This window comes from Crocodylus porosus, unplaced genomic scaffold (assembly GCF_001723895.1).
Source record: "Crocodylus porosus isolate Cpor-Errol unplaced genomic scaffold, CroPor_comp1, whole genome shotgun sequence".
Lineage (NCBI taxonomy): Eukaryota > Metazoa > Chordata > Crocodylia > Crocodylidae > Crocodylus > Crocodylus porosus.
The window spans coordinates 34,234,543-34,255,522 of NW_017728906.1; the positions used below are offsets into that span (position 1 = coordinate 34,234,543).

General features: G+C 42.6%; 1 protein-coding gene across 8 annotated transcripts in view; it reads right to left on the reverse strand.

Moving 5' to 3' along the window:
* TIAM1 (T-cell lymphoma invasion and metastasis 1) overlaps positions 1 to 20,980 on the reverse strand; it is a 263,725-nt gene that overhangs the window by 115,410 nt on the left and 127,335 nt on the right. For all 8 annotated transcript variants that reach the window (XR_002099702.1, XR_002099703.1, XM_019528813.1 and 5 more), the window contains one exon: positions 11,268 to 11,446. The gene's annotated coding sequence lies outside the window, so the exon portion shown is untranslated. The remainder of the gene's footprint in view (positions 1 to 11,267; positions 11,447 to 20,980) is intronic.

Sequence of the window (20,980 nt, forward strand, 5' to 3'; positions counted from 1 at the left end):
AAACTATAAAACCAGGATCCCTGCTTGGAAGACACAGGACCTGTTCCTAGCTCTGCCACTGATCTGCTGGGCAACCCAGGACAAATCTCTGCATGTCTCTCCCTCTCCCCCCCCCAGTGTGTAAAATGACTTTGACCTGCTTTAAAAGCACTTTGAGATCTTTGGCAGAGCTAAGTATTACTATTATATTTATGATTACAGAATTCTGTTATCCCCTGATGTTTTCAAGAGGTAAAAACCTGCATGAGCTTCCCGCGTCGGGTGTGCTAGCATGGCAAGTAAAGATGGTTAAGTCTTGCAATTCAGACTTGAAAAAAATTTACCCAACAATTAGTAGTCCACTTAGTCAGCCTGTGTACTCCTCCTACCTAAACTACGTTTCTGTATGTCATAAGATGAAACAACTCTGTATTGTTAGGTACATGCAAAACACGGGTTTGTAACAAGCTGTCAGTCAGTTTTCTAGTTAATAATTTTTAAATGCAACCTACTATGTAGCCTTTTCACATTGTTATACTACAGCCTTCAGCGTTTCACTTCCCTTCTCTTCTTTCCTATCAGAAGTTAGGATGCATCTTTTCCTGAATTTGTTTTTGTGTCCATTCTCTTTCTTCCTCCATTATCTTTCAGACCCTTGCCTCTCCTGCCATTTCTACTTTCCTTTCTGTACATTTTAGCTCAGTTTGTGGGGGCTATTAACACCAAGATTTCAGGTTTGATCCCTGGTTGGACTAAATGATCTCTTGAGGTCCCTCCCAGCCTTACTTCTCTATGAAAATGATATCCCTTCCCACTGCTTTCTCTATAGGACTACTCCCACAACATCTTTTCATGCATTTATCCCATCCTTACTCTCATCTCTACTCAATAACTTCCCACACTTACCCCTTCAGACATTGATAAGTGACTAGAGAACTTTTCCCTAACAAGAGAATTAAATAAAGTTGGGACCCTCTTCAGGAAGGAAAGCTAGGTCACCAGCTTGAAACAAGTCACAGAAACTGCCCGTCTACACATTCATGTGTCAGATATTATGTTGTATTACCAACATTCATCAAGAGGCAAGTTACCTCAAACTTATAAACAGTAAGAGCATACCCAGAAGCAGAGGCAGATACATGGCAGGGTGCAGCTGCACCTCTCTTAGATTCCTGCTCCACCCTTATTTCAAAACTACCCAAGAGAGGCAGCAACTTTTCTATTCAAGCACTGCTGAGGGAGTCAATTGGCTTCATAACTCATAATCTACCAGACTCCTGATAATCTCCCTTCACTCTGCACGTGTTACTGACTGTCTCTCCTTTTTAATTGTCTTGATGTTCCATTAATCAGGTTATCCTTTTCTCTGCAATTCTGCTTTCTACTAGCTATTCCTAGTAATCTCTCTCCTATTTCACAGCCCAGAAGACTGTTTTTAGCTCTAGCTAAAAAAACTTAACACTGGTATCATAACATTAATCAGGTGTGGAAATGACGGACAGCAGTATGTCGGATGCACTGTCAAGATGCTCAAGGAGGCTAGTTTTTGTTTTATGAATCTGACTAAGAGATGTACCTTTAACTATAATGACTACAGGACAATTAAAACAATATCTTTGGACTATTTGTGCCTAGTTCATATGTTACATTTAAAAAACACAACAACCTAGCAAAGTAGTACATATTCCAGTAAAGTTATATTTGTTTCTGCTTTGATCTTAAATAAAATAATACAACCCTGTGCCCTTAGTATATTAGTAAATCTTGCAGTTTCTCTTTAACTGGACAAAAAAAAAAGTGGTGCACCATCACAAATGACACCAAACAGCATCTGCACCCATAACCCTCTTCAAAATTCTAGATTTGTCTGTGCATAGATGTGGTTACTTCAGAGCAGCTATTTGCAACCTCTCTCACTACACAGTAACTTGTTTGTCAGCCCACAGCCTCAGGCGGCACAGAGAGGATGGGCTTGAGAGAAACTACAGTACTATTTTCCCAATCTGACCCCTGGGGCAAGGGAAGGTCTGCTGAAAATTCTTATAGGGTGCTGATCCCAATCAAGCCCCAATTCTGATCTCATTTATATTGGCACTATGCTGTGTAACATCATTGCATTCATTAGTTACTCTTGATTTTTAGTGGTACATGATGAGAATCAGACTCATTGTAGCCAAGATGAAAGTTCTAGGCCTTTTGCCCTACTTCTCAACTTCTTCCATACCTGGCTCCTCCTCTTCTTCTACAACAGAATCACTTCCAAGAAAATTAAGGCCCACTCTTACTTACCTATATGGAAAAAGCCACCCTTCTAGAATCAACTAGCAAAGAAGTATGCACATTTGGGTTTCTTCCAGCAGAAAAAGTGGACAGAGTCTTTGTTTCTACCCCTATGAGCACAAACAATTTAAAACTTAATCTAAGGTAGCCACATACGTACTTATAGTCATCACTACTGACAGAAAGAATCAAAATGCAGTTTCAAAGAGCAATACATTCCACTAGCACAATGCTCAACAGTTCAAGATTATCACATATCATTCTAGATTCATGTAGCTACCTTTCGAGTGTGCATTTAAAAACATTAAAATAAAAATTGCTAATATTAAGCAGAAACTTGCCAACTGATGCTTTCAAACCACCTCCTTTCAGAGAGGCATGTTGTGGTGTAGTTGCAAGGAAAGTAGGTCGATTTCCCAGCCTTAAACCTTTAACAGGGTTCCTTTGCAATAATATTATGTTTGAATTTTCAAAGCACTGCCTGCAGTTGTAACTACGTGACTCTGTCTAACCAAATGGAAAATGTCATGAGAAAAATCAGTGATAATGCAGGGTCAAAATCTCCAACACATATGAGTTTCTGCAAACACAATGGGCTAAATTACATTTCTGATGCAATTCAACCGGCAGTCCAGAGTTGACTATTTTCTCATTGATAGGTTGATGAAAATCAGAGTCTCTCCATGAAGGAAAGGATCAGGGTTTGCTGTTGTGGTCCAGTGCTGTGGCATGTTTTCTGTGCTTTCGACCAGCAGCTTGGGAGTTCAAGGCCAGGTGAGGCCCCTTGTATTTCTGCCAGGCCTGGTGGTGCTAATTTCTTGGGGACCTGGTGACCATCTATAAACTCACTAGGGGGGACCAGAAAGGTTTGGGAGAGACCTTGTTTCCCCTAGTGTCCCCTGGCGCTGGGGGAAACAAGGAATAATGGCCACAAGTTGTTGGAGAGTAGGTTTAGATTAGACACCCGTAAGAACTACTTCACAGTTAGGGCAGCTAGGATCTGGAACCAACTTCCAAGGGAAGTCTTTAAGAAGAGGCTTGATGCCTTTCTGGCTGGAGTCATTTGAGCCCAGTTTTTCTCCTGCCCTGGCAGGGGCTCGGACTTAAAGATCTACAAGGTCCCTTCCGACTCTACTTCTATGATTCTATGAAGTTATACCTGTTTTAGATGGACAAAAGAGAATTAGACCAAAAGTGAAAGAAACTCTATTTTTATTGCAACAGGACAGGAGTGTTGTTTACAGCACAAAACAAAAATGATTTAATAACTAACCTCTGTTTCAGTTGCAACAGAATAACTTCAGAAGTAACTTCAAAAACAAGATGATTGTAGTCAACAAATTTCATGTTTTAATTACTTATTTTTGGCCTGTGGTAAACAGTCAAGTATATATTAAAACATACAAGCATACAAAATTAAGTGTGTGAACATAACCACCACTCTGAAATAAAGAGAAAGCAATTTATGACAACCTTTAGAGAAAAAAAACAACACAATTCCTTAGTGGAAATCACAAGACAAACACATCTTACTTTGAGGTACCTTTGTTAAACCTGGGAAAAATAACAAATAGTACCTGTATAGTAAGGTAACATGGATTTTTTAAGTCCTTGGGCCAGTAAGGATCCCTCTATACATTCAGGTAAAGGTGTGATAGGATATGATGCACAATAAAAACAATTATGCCTCCTGCTATGCCACACATGTGTGGCAGGAGATGTGACTATGAGATCTAGCTTGAGACCCAATGACGCCTTATTGCCAATGCTACTCGTGATCTCGGCTCCTCCTGCAATCTCCTGGGACTGCAAGCCCCATCAGCTCTGGGATTACCAGCTGCAGCAGTGCACAGTTCACCCCTGCAGCTGGAAGCAGCGGGGGCCCCAGCCACAGGGGCACAGCTATCACCCAATATGTTCCTTGCTGCTGTGCCAAATTAAAACTGGATAGAAACCAGCTATAAAATTATTACATATCCTCAAACTTTAACTTTATACCTGGATTGACCTTTTCTGGTGTGATAGTTACTCTGCACATGTAGCTGGTCTAAATTAATTGTGAAATTAACCAGTTAAATACATAATAAATGTAACATGTAGAGGGGGCCTAATTTTCTAAGGATATGCTATGATTTGTTGAACCACATGTTCACAGAATGGACAGAGTTGTGCATAGGACTCAGCCATCTGAATATACAATATCAATAACTGCACAGAACCTAAATCAACCCCACATAAATTAAAGAGGAAGAGATTAATCAAATCCGATAAACACTGACACAGCAATTCTGCAGTACGCTTTTTCAAACACACGTGGTAAGTTTAGACTTTTCTAAGAGATTTATGTAAAAGTACGTCCCGGGGGGCAGAAATGAGGACATGGAAGATCCCCCTCCCACAGCAGGGCCCAGGGCAGAGGCGGCTGCCTCAAGGAAAGCCCTGGAGATAGGGCAAACTTACCTGTTTCAGACTGGGAAGAAATGGACGAGCCTTGCCGGGACGGAGCACCCGCATGGTTCATGAGCTGCTTTTATTTTCAGCTAAAAGCGGTGCAAGCAGATGACATCATCCCAGAATGCCACCGGACAAAATAAAAGCCAGTGGCAAGGGGGCAGTGAGGGAGGCACAGCAGGAAGCAAATGGTGAGAGTGCTTCCCACACCAGGCACAGACTGGACCAGCTGCCACTGCGGGACCTGGGGATGGACCCATCGTAGGGGTCCACAAACAAGTGAAGGGAAGAGGATGGTATTGAGGGACTGCAAGAGCTGCAGACGCCAGGCCTGTGAGTGGGGATGGGCCAAGGCCCTGCTCCCCTTTTCTTTTCCATTAATTGCTTCCTTATATCTTTTTTGAGGATTGCCCAGAGGGACCCTGAGATGAGGGTCAGGGCCATAGGCAACGCTCAGGGATTAGGAGCAGCTGGGGTAGCACTGCAGGCAGCTGTGCAATAAAAGAAGACCTGGCTGAACAGCAGGGATGGCCTAGCATCCTGAAGAGACCTAGGGCTGGGAGAGGTCATCAGGAGCCCAGCAGATGAGAAGGGTGCAGGAGTCTCAACACCAGAAGGTGAGCCAATCGACCATGAAGTGGCTGCCCTAAAGGCTGGCACATGGATGGGACATAGAGGAGGTGGAGCCCCAAGAATGCCCACTAGGAAGTACAACCAATCCATGGGGGACCACAGGAGGGAACCCCACCACTGAAAGAAAGACCAAAGTCATGGCAGGAAAGTTTCTCCTCGGGGAGAACGTGAGCCTTCGCTGAGACTGCAGGAACAAATGCAGTGGCCAATCCCAGGCCCACGCTCCAAGGCAGCAAGCGAGCACCTTCTCAAGACCAGGCGGACACAAAGTCAAAGTCAAAATGTATACTAGCGTAATTTTGAATCTTCCTACAAAACTAGTGAGGACCATAACAAAGTCAAATTTTAAACATGGCTTGCTAAAAACCTGGGTCATGCACTGCCAAAAACATTCTGATATTTCTGTATCTAAACTAAATATGACCAGATCAAGTAAGCCACATGAGGTGAAATCCTGGAAGTCAAAGGCAGAGCTCTTATTGAAGCCAAAAGCCCTAAGGTTTTACCTTTGTTTTAGAAAATTAACATTCTGAAGACTATGGCAAGTTTTACTGGTTCTCCCAGACATGTCCTATTTTTGGGTCCTCCCATCTCTGTCTAGGAAGTTTTTAAAAATATGAACAAATGCCTGAGGTTTTGGTTTGCTCAGCTTCAAAGCTTTTCCTGGCACTTCCCAGCTTGCCCCAGCAAAGAGCTGCTTGGGGCTGGAGGGAGCAGGGGGAGGAAACTGAAGGCAGGGGACACCATGTGCATCTGCATGCACACATGCACGTGGCTGGCATGCAGCCAAGCAGGGTGGTAGGAGCAGCCCTGGCATCCGGATGCAGGTAAGTCTATGGGGAGCGGGGGTTGGAGGACCAGGGCTTGGGGACTGTCAGGGGTGCTGTGGGGAGCACAAGAGTGTGTGTGGGGGCAGAGATGTATGGGGGGGAAGATGGGTGTGTGAAGGGGGGGGGGCCTCCCAGGACTTGGGGGAAGCTATCTGGGTGCTGGGGCTGTAGCAGGGCAGAGGGGTGGGGAAGGCGGCCTGCCCGTCCAGTGGAAGGCAGCAGTGGGCCCTTCAGGGGCAATGGCTCCGGGCTCCAAGGCCAGTCATAGCTGGACTGGCACCACTGGGGCTGGTGCCCTTGCTAGTAGGGGCAGGACAGCCAAGAGACCCTGCAGGGCTGGAGGGAGAAGGGGACTGCGGCATGGGAGTGAGGGACAGCAGAGCAAGTGGGGAACTGTGGGTCAGAAGTGCAGGGCACTGGCAGCACCAGAGGACTGTGGGTTGGGAGTGAGGGGCACCAGCAGGAATGAGGGACTGCAGGTTGGGAGTGACGGGCACCAGTACAGCCCCAGGAGGGCAGGGTACTATGGGTCGGGAGTGAGGGACAGGGGTTTATGGGTCAGGAGCAGCAGCAGGGCTGCTGGGGGCTGTGGCCTGGGACGGACAGGCAGTAGCATGGGCAGGCCACCGGCATATCACTGCCCCCCACAATCATATCCTGCTCCCCACCCCCAACAGGTGCCCTCTTTTTTGAAACTAGAAATATGGTAACCCTAGCATTATGTATTCCAGTGACTAAGTTACATATACCTAAATAGGAGAGTTTATTATTTAACCCAGGGGTCAGCAACCCCTGACATGTGTGACCCCTGGGCCGTTTTGCTCAGCACACCACCGCCAGCCTGGCTTCTAGGCACCTGTTACCAGCCACAAAGCCCAGACTGCTCCCAGCAGGTAGCTGGGCGGTTGTAAGCCCCGCTGCAAGCAGAGCAGGCTCCACAGTTGGCAGCAGCTACCCAGAGCCTGGGCCACTTGCAGCCAGAAGGCTGCAAACTTCTGCTCCGGGCTCCGGCACTAGCTCCATACTGGTGCGTGCACGCACACCTCAGAGTGGCTTCTCCCCCACTGCTGGCACAGAGCTAATGACAGGACTCTGAAGCCCGGCATAGCTGTTTGAAGCCAGCCTGGGCTCCGGGCAGCTGCAGCAGGCAGTGGGCAGGCTGCAAACAGCTGCGCTGGGCTCTACAGCCCTGGCATAAGGTCCATGCTGATGGCAACTGCACGTGCACCTCAGAGAGGACAGCAGGAAGGCTGTGCTGCCTCAGGCCCTATCCCCACCATCTGCTCCAAGGCATGCGTGCGCCCACCAGTATGGAGCTGATGCCAGAGCCTGGAGCAGCTGTTTGCGGCCAGCCTAGGCTCTGGTAGCTGCTGGCAGCCACGCAGCAGGGCTTGCAGCTGAGCCTGCCTGACTCCCACCAGCTCTGAGCCCAGCCCCAACCCAGCCCCCGACCAGGCACTGCCCCTTGCCAAGAGCACCGCACTGTTTGCAGGCTCAGCTGTGCGGGGTGGGTGGGTAGTTGGGCTGACGGGCAGGCTCCGAGCTGGGGCCTTGGCCAGCTGCGCTGCAGCCTTGGGGCTGGCTCCTCAGGGAAGCACAGGGGCTCTGGCAAGACTGGGGCATTGTTGGGCTGGACTTTGTCCAGCAGCCCAGAAGTCTGGCTCTGTGCACCTGTGCATCTGGTTCTGTGCGTTTGTCTGCCTCTGTCTGGTTCTGTGCGTTTGTGTGAGCACACGTGTCTGGTTCTGGATGTGTGTGTGCATTTGTCTGTTCTGGTTCTTTCTTTCTCTCTCTCCCCCCTCTTTCTCTGATCTATTTCTTTCCTCTCTCTCTCATTGCAACATGCTCAATGAAAAAGGAATACACAATAAAGGCAAGATTTAGGATTATTAAATATACTAATATGCAGCGCATCCTGCCGTGTACAGCAAAAGCTGCATTAACCGGCACTTTATTAGCTGGAAAACTCTATTAACTGGCATCCAAGGGATGCGGCAAAAGGGAAACCCGAAGTACCACTTCCGGCTTTTGCCGCCGCGAGCAGAGTTTTTCTTTGCCACTTCTTCAGCCCACGGCACAGGGCAAAGCAGTCTGCGCAGGGCCCGCTTCCCTGTCCCCTGCCACACCGACGCCAGGGAGTGCACCAGATGGTGCACATTTGATTAACCGGCATCCCCCATTCCCATTTTGTTTTTCTGTCATGCTGGCATTCCAGCACCTTCCAAAGGTAGACATTGTAGGGTTTTTTGGCACTCCGGCCAAAAAACATTGCCTACCCCTGATTTAACCAATCCGTAGGATCACTGCATATTTCTCTGTTATGGTCAGGACTGAACATCTATGTTTTTTATTTTTTTACTCTAAAAGCAACTCAGGGAGCACAAATCTGCCTTTTGTCTTGAAGTCTGAGTTTTAAAAAAAGATTCACTACTCAATCTCGTAGAAGGAAATCTCTTGAGAAAAGATTTTTTGCTGCTTTGCTTCTGAAATGCTTGCTAACAGCAGCTTAATTTAAAAGGATTTCCACTGCTTTCTGAAGCAGATCTTTACAGGTAGTCAACTTGCCCATTATCAAGACAGGAAACCATTATTTTGGTGTCAATTTAAGAAGACCCGGCAATTTTAAAGGTTAGCGTGGAATAGCAGATGATTAAAAAGAACATTTCTCTAAAATAAATACAAAGACCTGCAGAAAGGCAAGGAAGTGCTTAACACCATTCAGTACGGACACTTGGTCCCCTGGCAAACATATCACTCACCCAATAAATAAAGCAAGTGGATACTCAGCACTCAAAGTTCAGCCATTGTCCTGACACATCAATTATGGACACAATTGTGCAAAATTAAAAACAACAAAACAAACTTGTACAGAAAAAAGTAACAGAGGGCAAAGCTTACATCCTGCGAGCAAAACGTGGCTAAAATAAAAACCACTCATATGTGAGCAGTAATGTATTTTCTGTGTAGATAAAAGATCAGCCTCAGTAATCATGCTTCTCTTAACACTAACAACTTGGAATAAAAAACACAGATGTTTACAGAAATGTTTACTAAGAGATTTCACACAACAAAAAGTGTCTGTTAGTTACTGGCAAGAAATGTTACACACCTAAAAGAAACTGTTCCTTTTTAACTGACATACACTTGGGTTTGACTTAATGTTTCCAAAACCTATGTAAACCGTTACTCACATGAATAGCCCTTAGTCAATACCTGAATGAGTATGGATGAAGTAAAAAGCTGGAATATCTCATCTCTTGAATTTGTTTTGCTTTATCAAAACATTGGCAATACTGAGACAAGATAGTATGACTGAGCTTGAAGTTAAAATACTCCATCTCAAATTTCTAAATGAGTTAATCAGAGTTGCTCACAGACTCCAAGAGGCCTAGAACTCCCATTCTTTACTTACTAATTGAGCCCACAAGTATATTCAAGACATATGGACTGTAACAGCCCGATTTGTTATTTGTTATTAATTTATTCTTCAGAGCTAATCAATGACTGATCATATAGGACATCATGAGTGTATCTGGCTTGAAATCTGTCAATGAAATGTACTCCCCCCCCCCAATGTTTCAAAATCAACGTTCTTTGCAGGACTATAAAAACTTTTGATGAAATTATTATTGGGAAAAGACCTCTCCAGTACCAACTGGAATTTTTTTTAAACCAGGAGAGGGAGCCACCCACTACAAAAGAGACAACTGGCTGTCAGTGAGGTCACCCACCTGGAAACACTGAAGCCCAAAGTACAAGTCATTAGTCTGAATCAGGAAAATAAAGGAATTAAGTCTCATTTACAATGACACACAAACCGGTTTCCTCAAGGCAAAAGGGGCTGGGACTTTCCTACACATAAGCTGCGTTGCAGTAACCGTCTGTGTGCTCACTTTTACCCTGCAGTGCATGACACACAACCCACAGGAGTTCATGCCTCTTTCACTACCTTGATTAGCTTTTGTTGACTGCTTTTGTTGAAGAGCATGCACACAGGATGTTACCAGGCAGCAGCTGAGAGAGGCAGAGTTAGCTGTGCTAGTCTAATGTAAGGCAGAAGGCAGAGCAGGGTGGCACCTTAAAGGCCAACTCATTCAGAAAGGTATAAGTTTTTGTAGACAACAGCCAACTTCAGCCAACTTATGTTCCCTTTAAACTAAGGCCAAAAACATCAACTGCATTAGACAAATAAATTAAAAAATTGAATTTCTGAGCTCTCTTTGAATGAGTTTAAAACAAAAGAATTACATGAAAGCAGGATCATTTTCTAGATTGTACTAAGCCCATTTAAGAATTTCATTCTTTCTTCTACCTAAATCCAATACATTTTTCATCAAGATAATTACATATAATATACCTAAGTTAATAACTCAAGTTTTTTGGCAAACTGAACTTAAAATTTCAGAAGAAAGACTGAAGTCTATTAACTTCCAAGTTAAATTTGAAGCACCTCGCAAGACAACAGATTGCAAATTTAAAATTAGAAACTAGTGGGAGGGATTGGTGACAAATCTGCATTTTAGTCCTGGAGTTTGAGCTTGAAGGTTGTGAAAAAAGAACAATGATTAAAACCAACAGCAAGCAACAATTCTACAGAAATAAACTTTTGCTAAGATCTGCAAGCCAACAACAAAGAATTACTCAGTTCAACTCAGCTCACAAGAATCATATAGAAGTTACAATACTATCTAAATGCATGTATACACAATTTAATGTAATTAAGAGATTAAAAAAAAATAGGATAGTTCCAGAAAAATCTTCTACCTTTCAGCTTCTCAGAAACTAAAACAGAATATTTCATTGTTTTCCAATGAGAGCTTTTCCCAATAAAAACCAGGCATTTCTTTTTGTAATCCACTTTAAATATATTAAAAGCTTGGGAAGTACTCCAAAAAGGCCCTGCAGGCAATTCAAATGGAGAGGAGGAGGAGGAGTGAGGGAGGAAGGAGGAAAGGATGTCATCAGGAGCTGCCTGATAGAAATTCTAATGCCTTTGTATTGCTAAATGGGCGTAACCATAAACCATATCCAAATGTTCCCCTCCCATGAACAACACAGAGAGCTCCGAAAGAAAATATAAGGACACACATGTACCTTAGGAGGCAACACTGGGATCCAGCGTAACTTTCCCCAAGAGGACTGTGGCATTTAGATGCATAGACTTGCAAATGATATCAAAATGAACAGTTATTGGAACTGCAGAATCTGTCAGCACCTGCCACTCAGCGACTCCATTACCGTCTCGTCAGTCTCTGTGACTATATGCCAAAAACCTGGTGAGAAGGGGGAGTGGAGAGGAGAAAGAGACAAAGGATTATCAGGAACAGATATAAAGGAAGACATTTTCCTGCCAAATCCTATCATCATCACTTACCTAAGAAATATTATACAGTACAGTATTTAAATGTTGTATTTAAATTGCAAGTACAACAATTTGCTGGCAGTACAATAACTGGAAAACCTCATCCTAATATCCTACAAAGCCAAATTGCAGAGGACATACACTGCATCTTCTCACCACTCTTTATAATAATGAAACTCGTAGAAACTGACAGCCTACTGCTGGGGGCAACTTGAATGATACAGGACTGGAGGCTCATAGGTTCGAGTAACAGCACTGGTGTCAGTTTTGGGGCAAGGAGTGAGAGAGAGACAATTTAAGAGGGGTCCAAAATAAACAGTAACTACCATGTCAGACTGCAAAGGGTACAAATGCTAAGTTTAAGAAAGGGGTCCGAACTGAAAGGCTTTATGCAGACAATAGTTCAGTCTGTGTAAAGGATAGCAATAAGAGTGATTTTTACCCATTGTTCTTAACGGAGAAGTCTAAAAGTACTGCAGGACATTTACATGCATTTGAGCAATCACCTGAGTAGTCCTGAAGGTACTGATGGATATATCCAAGTGCAGGGTTAGACGGTTTCTTGGCTTCATGTCATTTAAAAGTACTAGACCAAGCACCCTACTCATTTAAACAACCAATTAAGCAAAATGCTAACTACAGTAAATTCACTGGGTGCTTTGAGTCCTCAGTTCTTTTGCACAACCAAGCTGCCAAAGTCATTAAACTCCCCCTCTTAGGCAGACATGTTTCACGGAGTACAGACAAATAAAAGAAGTGAACCATCAATAAAGCACTGCAAACTGAATCACTATGTGGGTTTGAATATTTTCAACAGCTTAGAAGAGCAGTAGATTCAAAATAGGTTAGCAATGCCCTTCATGTTGTCAGAGCTATCAGGTAGTAAATGTTGATACTCTCTTGGTTAGATTCTCAAAAATAAGTGAGTTACCAGGTCCTTTCTAAATTAAAAAACAAAAATTCTCATTTTCTTTCTTTTCCTTTACATTTCCCTCCCCCTCCACCCTCCCCCACCCCAAGCTGGTGGTTGAGATCTGAAAAGCAGTTCATGAATTGCTCAGGAACTGGCAGAAATTAATAAAATGAAGCTCATTTATATTGAAATAGACTCATTATCATGCCAGCTGCCAATAATTTACAAGGCTGGAATCTTGCTGGCAAACAAGGTCCTACAGGCAAGTGTCCGTCCACCTGCATCTCATAAATCAGGAAAAAATTAATAGTAAACATTTTTTTTTTACCTTAAAAGCAAAAGACAGAGACAGAGGGGCAGAGAGAGATACCAGCATTTAACAAAAATTCTGATCTGCCTACACTTGCCACAGAAAATGTTATGGAAGAAAAATAAACCTCACTGTGGAATTATCAGTTTTTCCACTGAGTCTGTAATTCAGCTAGAGAAAATCCGCTCTAGGCTAAAATCTAACATACGAGGTGAGCACTTTGAAAACTATCATTATTATTTGCTTCTTTAGGTTCTCATAACAATGTTGCTGATTGCATGTGCTGTCTTTGCTTCTCTAATAAAATAGGGTTTTTTTAAGGATCTCAAGGCTCAAAAGCTTAAAGGAAAAGAGTTGTTTGCAAAACAGAAGAAAAAGAAAACAAGGGTGGGATATTTCCAGTAATGGAACTGATTATCATTAAAGGTAAGTATTTCTATTTAACATAGGGTTTGAGAGCCTAGGTAACATACATTTCACACACACACAGTTCCTTGAAGATGAATCACTGTCTAATAATTCTTTTCCTGCAGAGCTTGCTCCCATTAGTTATTAAAAGAGATTCAACTTAATGCAAGAATTTTATTCTTAAAGTTGATTTAATATTTATCTTTACTAGGTCATACAATTTGGAAACTCCCTATCCCCCAATCTATTATTTCATCTCACACCCTTTACTTTCCCCTACCACAGGACTGTCCATGTCAAGCAAAGATTATTTATGACAAACACTTCTAGCAGACAAGGCTTTCATGGGAATAATGAGTTCTCCTCCTTCAAGGAGTGACAAAGAAGAGATGTGCTCTCACAGGTGAGAGAGATGGAAACACCCTCATGAGATGGAACAGCTGGTTTCCAACAGTGACTTCACTCCCATGGCACAATAGTATTCTCCTTGCAAGGCACATTTCCTCAGTGGCCTGCTGGGTGCCAAGTATGAAGTCCTGGGTCTGACATACCACAAGGATGAAGAGAGTTTACACAAACTCATACTGACATGGAAGTACACACTTGCCAGTGACCATTTTCAACTTGGAAATACCTCACAGAATGTTTAAACCTTAAAAAAAGTTTTTCAAACTACTATTAAAAAAACCCTCTAAAATGTGAAGTCTAAGGCTTGGTTCCTGCATATACATATTTACCTTTTACTTATGTGAGAATCCCCTGGAAATGAAATTACTCTTGTTCATTGCAGGATTAGACCAGAGACCACTGTTTGACCTTTTCAGTAAAATTCTCTGAAAAATCAGGTCATGCAACTTCAAAGGGGCTATACATCCAAGACTTCTATGTAAGCCAATGCATGTTGTGGGTATGTAGCATCAATCCATTGTGCTGGAAATAAGATTCCCAAAAAGAACCTATAGTCAGAAAGGGGACTGTATACATATAGCACTTACTTTCTCATTACATCTACCATGTAAGGTTTTGGATATATATTTATTTGCTGATTTTTTGACAAACAACCTTATTCCCCCCTATCTATAAATCTACATTAGTACTTCACAGTCAATACAGGTGGAGAGAGAATAAAAAGGACTGTGATCTGAATTCCATAGTGGCAAAGCAGGGCAGCTTCCAGAGTAGAGAACACACACAATATTAAAAGAATACAATGCAAACAAGAGGTGGAACCTACTTTGATGTTCCTCTGCAAGGAAGAGCTTACAAGACCAGCTGTTTGAATATGCAATTGGTTACAAAAATGAAATCTTCATTCAATTATATTTTTGCTCTCACGCAAAAGAATGTTTAACAGATGTGATAATGGAGTGGAAAATGGGCTTTTTATTTTTAAGTAATGGCCACATCCTGCGAACTTTTAGTACTATACACAATACATATTAATATGAATTCTGTCATTTAGGCTAGGGATTGAAAGTCAAAAAGCCTGAGCCTGAATTGATTCAATCTTTGCAGCTTAGTCTAACCTACCTAGGTTAAATTGGTTTCGAACTCCACAAACATTCCCTGCAGAATGAAAAAATGCAGGCGCATGCCTAAAGTGGCTTAGGTTAGAAGCCAGGGGTGGGGAACGACGACACTAGAGCAATGTTCCCTTCCCTTCTACAGTGCTGAGCTGAGGGAGGATATGGCCAGGTCCTGGCAGGATGCTCCAATTAGGGAGAGGTGCAAACCCCCACTCTGGCCTACACTGTCTCAACCTTTTCCCCACTTGCTGCTCAAGGGGTGGGACTGCTGCCAGACCACAGCACCAGGCTAGCACTCTGAGGCAAAGGGGGTGTGTGAAGTGCATGCATCTGTTGATGATACTGAACTTTTCAATCTCCCTCTCCCTGCTTCTTCACGCTGTCTTGCAAACTTAACAGGGCCGCAAACCAGCAGGGGGCTAATGAAACCTCATCAGTACATCAACATGACAAAAGCCTCTCTCATTAGTTCAAGCTCTTCTTAAACAGTTTTTTCCAAGGAAGGAATGGAGGAACATTACCAGCTACCTGTTGATTACCTCCAAAAAGCCCTAAGTGGACACTGTTCTGTCTGCCTTTGTCCTGTCCCAGTGAAATTGGAGACACACACACACACACACACACACACACACACACACACACACACACACACACAGATATCTCTCCACCTTAGCTAGCATAGCACATGCCTAGGATCCATGCTGTGGAAAATGGGAGGGAGGGAGTGGGGAATCCCTGCTTGAGCAGCAAGCAGTAAGGTAAGCCAGGCAGACCCTGCTGTGCCTGCAGTCACCCCTGGAGCTCTGGCTAGGGAGCAAAGGGACAGGGCCAGCCTGATCTCTGGAGCAGACAGCCCAGTTGCAAAGCATCTAGGATGCTGGGGGACTCTCATTTAACTTAACCCAGGAAGGGGTCTGGGGCAGACATTGCATAAACCAGTTTGACCCATATCAGTTAAGTCTGATACAACATTCAACCAGGTTTATCTTAAACCAGTTTCAGCTATTTTGAAATCGATTTACGTGCAATGAACCTGTAACGTAGTTCTGTTACAGGTTTTAACTAGTTTCTGATCATTCAAACTTGTTTATGTGTAATGTCTGTCCCTCGCTGCCTTTAGAGCCAGAAACTACGCCCAACACTGATCTCCAAGCTTGCAGTAATGGACTGCATAAGCAAGATGATTTTTCAACAAGTTAAATTTCAACAGTAACCGTGCCCCTTTCTTATATTTGCAAATAAAATCCTTGTATGTGGAAAGAGTGAATTTTAAATAGTGTTTTTGAATATTCATAAAAAGTAAATTTTAAACTTTAAACACGATGCTAAGAATTATCGTTTTCAATCAGAGAAAAGAAACATGTCATGTGACCAGGGCATCCAATCAAACCAAAGCTAGAAGATCAAAACACTCTCAACAATCTGCTCACTTGACATTTCTCTTTGTTATAGATAAAATTTTCATGGTCAGGAAAAGTGTGTTGAATGACTTTGCAAGTTCTCTTTATAGAGAATTCATAAACAGAAAACAAAGCTAAACTTGTCAAATAGATTTTTCCTCCAGGCTCTAACAACACTCCTACGTAATTCTATAAATGGGGGAGAGAAAGCAAACATCCTCTCAGAAGCCTATAATCCCAATAGAACTGACAGTTAACCATCCTTGAATCACAGTTTAAGAAAACAAAAAAACTAGAAATACAGCACTGAAAGTCTAGGCAGCCATGGTGGGGAACCAGCACAGCAACCCAATACCCATGTCAATGGAAAGTCACTTTTCAGTGTCCCCTATTTCATATTTTGACAAGTCATGTGCACCTTCTAAGACTGTTTTAAATTGCTTTCATAAGTACCTCGGGTATTTAAAATGTTCTTGTCCGTGATATATATATATATATAAATACAAAAAACCCACTTCCTATTAAATTGTTGGAAAAAACCCTGAGCCAGGGGGGAACACAGGTTTCCAGAGAGATAAAGAACTAGCAGGTATCTTAAACCCAGACATATACATGATCAGAACAGTTTAAATATTTTTTTATATCCTTCCAGAGAAAAAGGGTGCAAAATGATTGTGTAATTATGCGTGTATTCATACAAATATGTTAAAAAGTTGAAAAAGCAGAAGCAGGGATTGCAATAAGGCTACAAGAATTTCATATTAGTGATGATGATGACAACGACAATGACTCACTTTTAAATCTGTATGTAGCAAGCCTGACAGAAACTTTGGTGACCCTAGGAGATCTCTCAGAGAAAGATTCCACACTTCAACATGACAACGAGCGAGATTCTGCCTTCACCAAAATAAAGCAACTAATTGCCAAGTGCTGATAATAGTGGTCATCCGGGGAACAGAAAACTTATTATATTGGAGGAAACTAAATACTTTGCTTTATATGGCTTCTCTAAGTAAACGGGGGATAAACACAAGAGAAGGAAAACAATTATTTGTTATGACTGAATATGGGACTACAAGCAAGCAAGACTTAACACAAATAAAGCCAGCCAAAAAGGGTCCTGAGACAGTCAAATGACCTCAAGGGAGTCAAACACCAAAAAACAGTAGGTATTCAGCATGTGTGCTGTGATCAAAAGCTCCCTAAAGGCAGAGTAGGATGTCCAGGATACCCCAGGCATGACTGGTTTTGGCACAGTGAACCGTATCACACTTGAACCTGTTGACCTAGAATCAGAGGCAGCACCAGGAACCCAAAGTCAGGTAGCTGTTTATCCAGCCTGATGAGGGTGTGGGAGTTCCTGGCAGTGGCAGAAGCGCAGCTGTTTCCTATTTCTTTCTAACACTGTGAGCTGGGGAAGATCTCAGCTGGAATGAGAGTGTGCGCAACACTGTCTAGACTGGATTTCACTAGTCAGTAACTGGTCCAGTTCACATGTCCTTGCACCGTAGCAAATGCTCTACTTCCTGTGCACCGTGGTGATCAGTGTGCTAGCTATATTCTGATGCCAGAGATTAAGTGGAAGGGCACAGACTGGGACATAACTGCATGCAAGTTTTGTTGGCTACAGTGCACCTGTAATAACTCTCATGACATGATTTTGTATAATTAAGCTGTCTCTCTCTCAGCTTGGCATTAGCAGAATTTGGCTAAACTGGGGCACAATATTTTCCAACTACATAGCAGACAGCAGTTCAACTACATAATGTTGTGCACTGTCAACTCACATGTTCCTTACCAGTGTGTTCAGGGCACAGTTTCTGCCACTGAACTTGTGGCCTACTTTGGTAAGTTAATAATTATATATTAATATGTGTCTAACATAACTTACCCATGCCCTAGTTTTGTCTGTTGACTGTTCATAAAGATGTTAAGATCAAGTCTGTTCTGAGCATGGTGCTAGAGCAGGGACGGGCAATTATTTTGGGCAGAGGGCTGCTTACTGAGTTTCAGCAAGCCATCGAGGGCCGCATGACAGGCAGCCCAGGGCAGATTAATATTAATTTTCTATATTTTTAGGGACCCCGCAAGGCGGATAGAATGGCCTAGTGGGCAGCATTTGGCCCCGGGGCCGCATTTTGCCCACTCCTGTGCTAGAGAAAACAGTGTCACAATCTTTGACATCCGGAAATATGCAATCTAAGTTTGTATGTCACAATCTTTGGTTTTAGCTTTCATTTCTTACAGCAGACACCTTTCACAGATCCACGATCAGTCTCTTCAGTCCCTTGGAGGTAATAGGCCCTTGAAGCCAAGAAGATACTGGCAGTATCATGAACTGCCTGGTGAGAGCACCCCATAGATCACTGGTGGTTGTGTTATAAAAAGGACAGTATTAATCACAAATCTTTGAGACAGCCCACTCTTCTAGAATTGTCAGATACTGGTTTTGAGAACCAGAGCCACCTAAAATCCACCTCAAAACTTCAGCTCTGAACCCAGGTATCCACCTCTCCAGTGGCCTAATCATCCTGCTGTCACTCTCTCTTCATTCAATTCATGCTCAAATATTTCAGACCAAGTGGAACAGCCTATCCAGAAATACCCTACCCCATGGTGATTAGGATACTCTCCAAAGAGGTGGGACATATGGGGTCAAATTCCTCTGAACCAAAACCTAGGGTGCAGTGAGATCCTTCTAAGGGCGCTGTGTAATACTAGGTGGGCAAAACTCCTACACGTGGTTTACAAGGTAAACCCAGGGATTTCAAATAGGAATCCAGTGTTAAAAGTCTAACCTGTTGTGGTCTTCATGAGTTTTTTGCAACAGAAGAATAGCTGTTTTTTTTCCAGAGTCAAAAAACGAGTGAAAGCCAAGAGCTGGTGTTTCTGAAGGGTGCTTTGAGTCTAAAAAGCTTGAGAACCCCTATCTTAGAGAACAGAAAAGAATATGGGTCTCCCAGCCACTGAGCAAAAAAGGGGGTAGAGAGCACTATTTCTCATCTCTCCCTCATTTCATCGGTTTCTAAATTTTGTTTGGAAATTTTTTTTTTTACCAAAAATTACTCTGTGGATTTTGGGCAAATACATGTTTTTCAACAATCACTCAGAGAAGAGTCTGACAAAATACTGCCATGTCTGAGGTCTACCTTCACAGCACTGCTAGCCAAAAAGCATCTGCATAACACACCAATTCATTTTAACTCAATCATGCCAGAACCCCTTGCATGAGTTTAGAATTTCCAGTTTTGGGATAGCCAAAACCACATTTTTCAGTGGATAAACTATTTTTTTTGAGAGAGAAAATTTCTAAGCGCAAGGCAAAAATGATTAGGAAGTCACCAGATGGCGCTATTACAAATTGTGTTATTGGTTTTTCACATGAACCTATAACCAGTTAATTTATGGAAAAATACTTGCTGTCAGTTGTGAAGACTGGTTATTTTTTATTTGTTTGTTTTAAGCTAGGAGGTCATTAGTAAAATCTGTTCTGCCTAAAATTTCTTTAAAAAATCTTCTTCTTAAGCGTAGCAGTTGCTGCACATTATACTTGCATAAACAAACAAAACATGACAGGATGCTAAAATATGACAGTGCTTAAGGAATTCTAAAACACAATTTGCAAATTCAATCATTCTTCTCCACTTTCAGCAATAGCTGCATTTATTCATTTAAACCAGAAATGCCGTACTGGTAGAATATTAGCAGCTCCATCAGGTAAGGCTATTGTAAATCTATATAACACTTAATATTTTCAGCATGGGTATGTGCCATTTCATTATTTTAGTCTTTCACATTGGTGTGCGACCCAAAACAGACCACAAAGAAAATACCTACCATCACAAAGAGTGACACATGATTTTATTAGATGGGAAAGCTACTGATATTTTACGTGGCATCTTTCCCAGCCCAAATGAAAGCATTAACTGGGGTAAATTTACACAATCGCCATATTTGTGGACTTGCAGACTATATCTGCCTATACCCAAGTTACATACAAATTATTCTACCTACCTGAGATGTAAATAATATTCCTACATTCATGCAAACTGCATGCAAAGAGACAAAGGACCAGATTCATAAAATCCGGCAGAGAATGTTTCCATTTATCTGTATTTGTGTGCATGCTTGTACACACATGAGCGTGTGCTCCGAGTACCTCCTCTGCATATACAAGTGATGGTGTCCAGTTTAAAACAAGACAGTGCAACATGAAGAAAGATTCCACTATGGCACTATGCAAGGAATTCACAAGTGGACACTGACTCCAGTTATACTTGAGTAAGCGTTAAAAATACCACCATGGAATTCTAATCTCCATCACCTTGAAATCAAAGTTTCTTCCCTTTACACATCAAAGCTTCTCTGAAAGTCTCCGCTCCTTGCTGCTTAAATTGCAGGAAGAGAGATGTGGCTAGCTGTTTGGAAAAAACACTTTTTTACCAGTAAGTATAGTTAAACCTTGGAATAAATTACACAGAGTGGTAGCCATCTTTGACGGTTTTTAAGAGAAGATTAGACAAACTTCTACCAGGAACAATTTAGGTATAGATGCTCTTTCCTGAGGCAGAAGAGTGAACTCAGTGACACTTCAAGGTCTGTTACAGCCCTTTCATGATTCTCTGACTTACGCTTCACCAGTGGTCCCAGCATCACTCTTTCAGAGATATTCAAAGATAAAACTCATTTGGATTCAACTCAAAGACAAAAAAGGGGTAGATATTTTAAGCACAGTGATTCCATATATAGAGTGTATTTTGGGGCACAATCAAATACTGAATAGCTGTTCATGTAGAACAGGGCTATCCAACTTCCAAGTGGCCAGGCGATGAACACTGGAACAGCAGGGCCCACACTGAGGCATGCCACAGACCTCCAGGCTGCACTC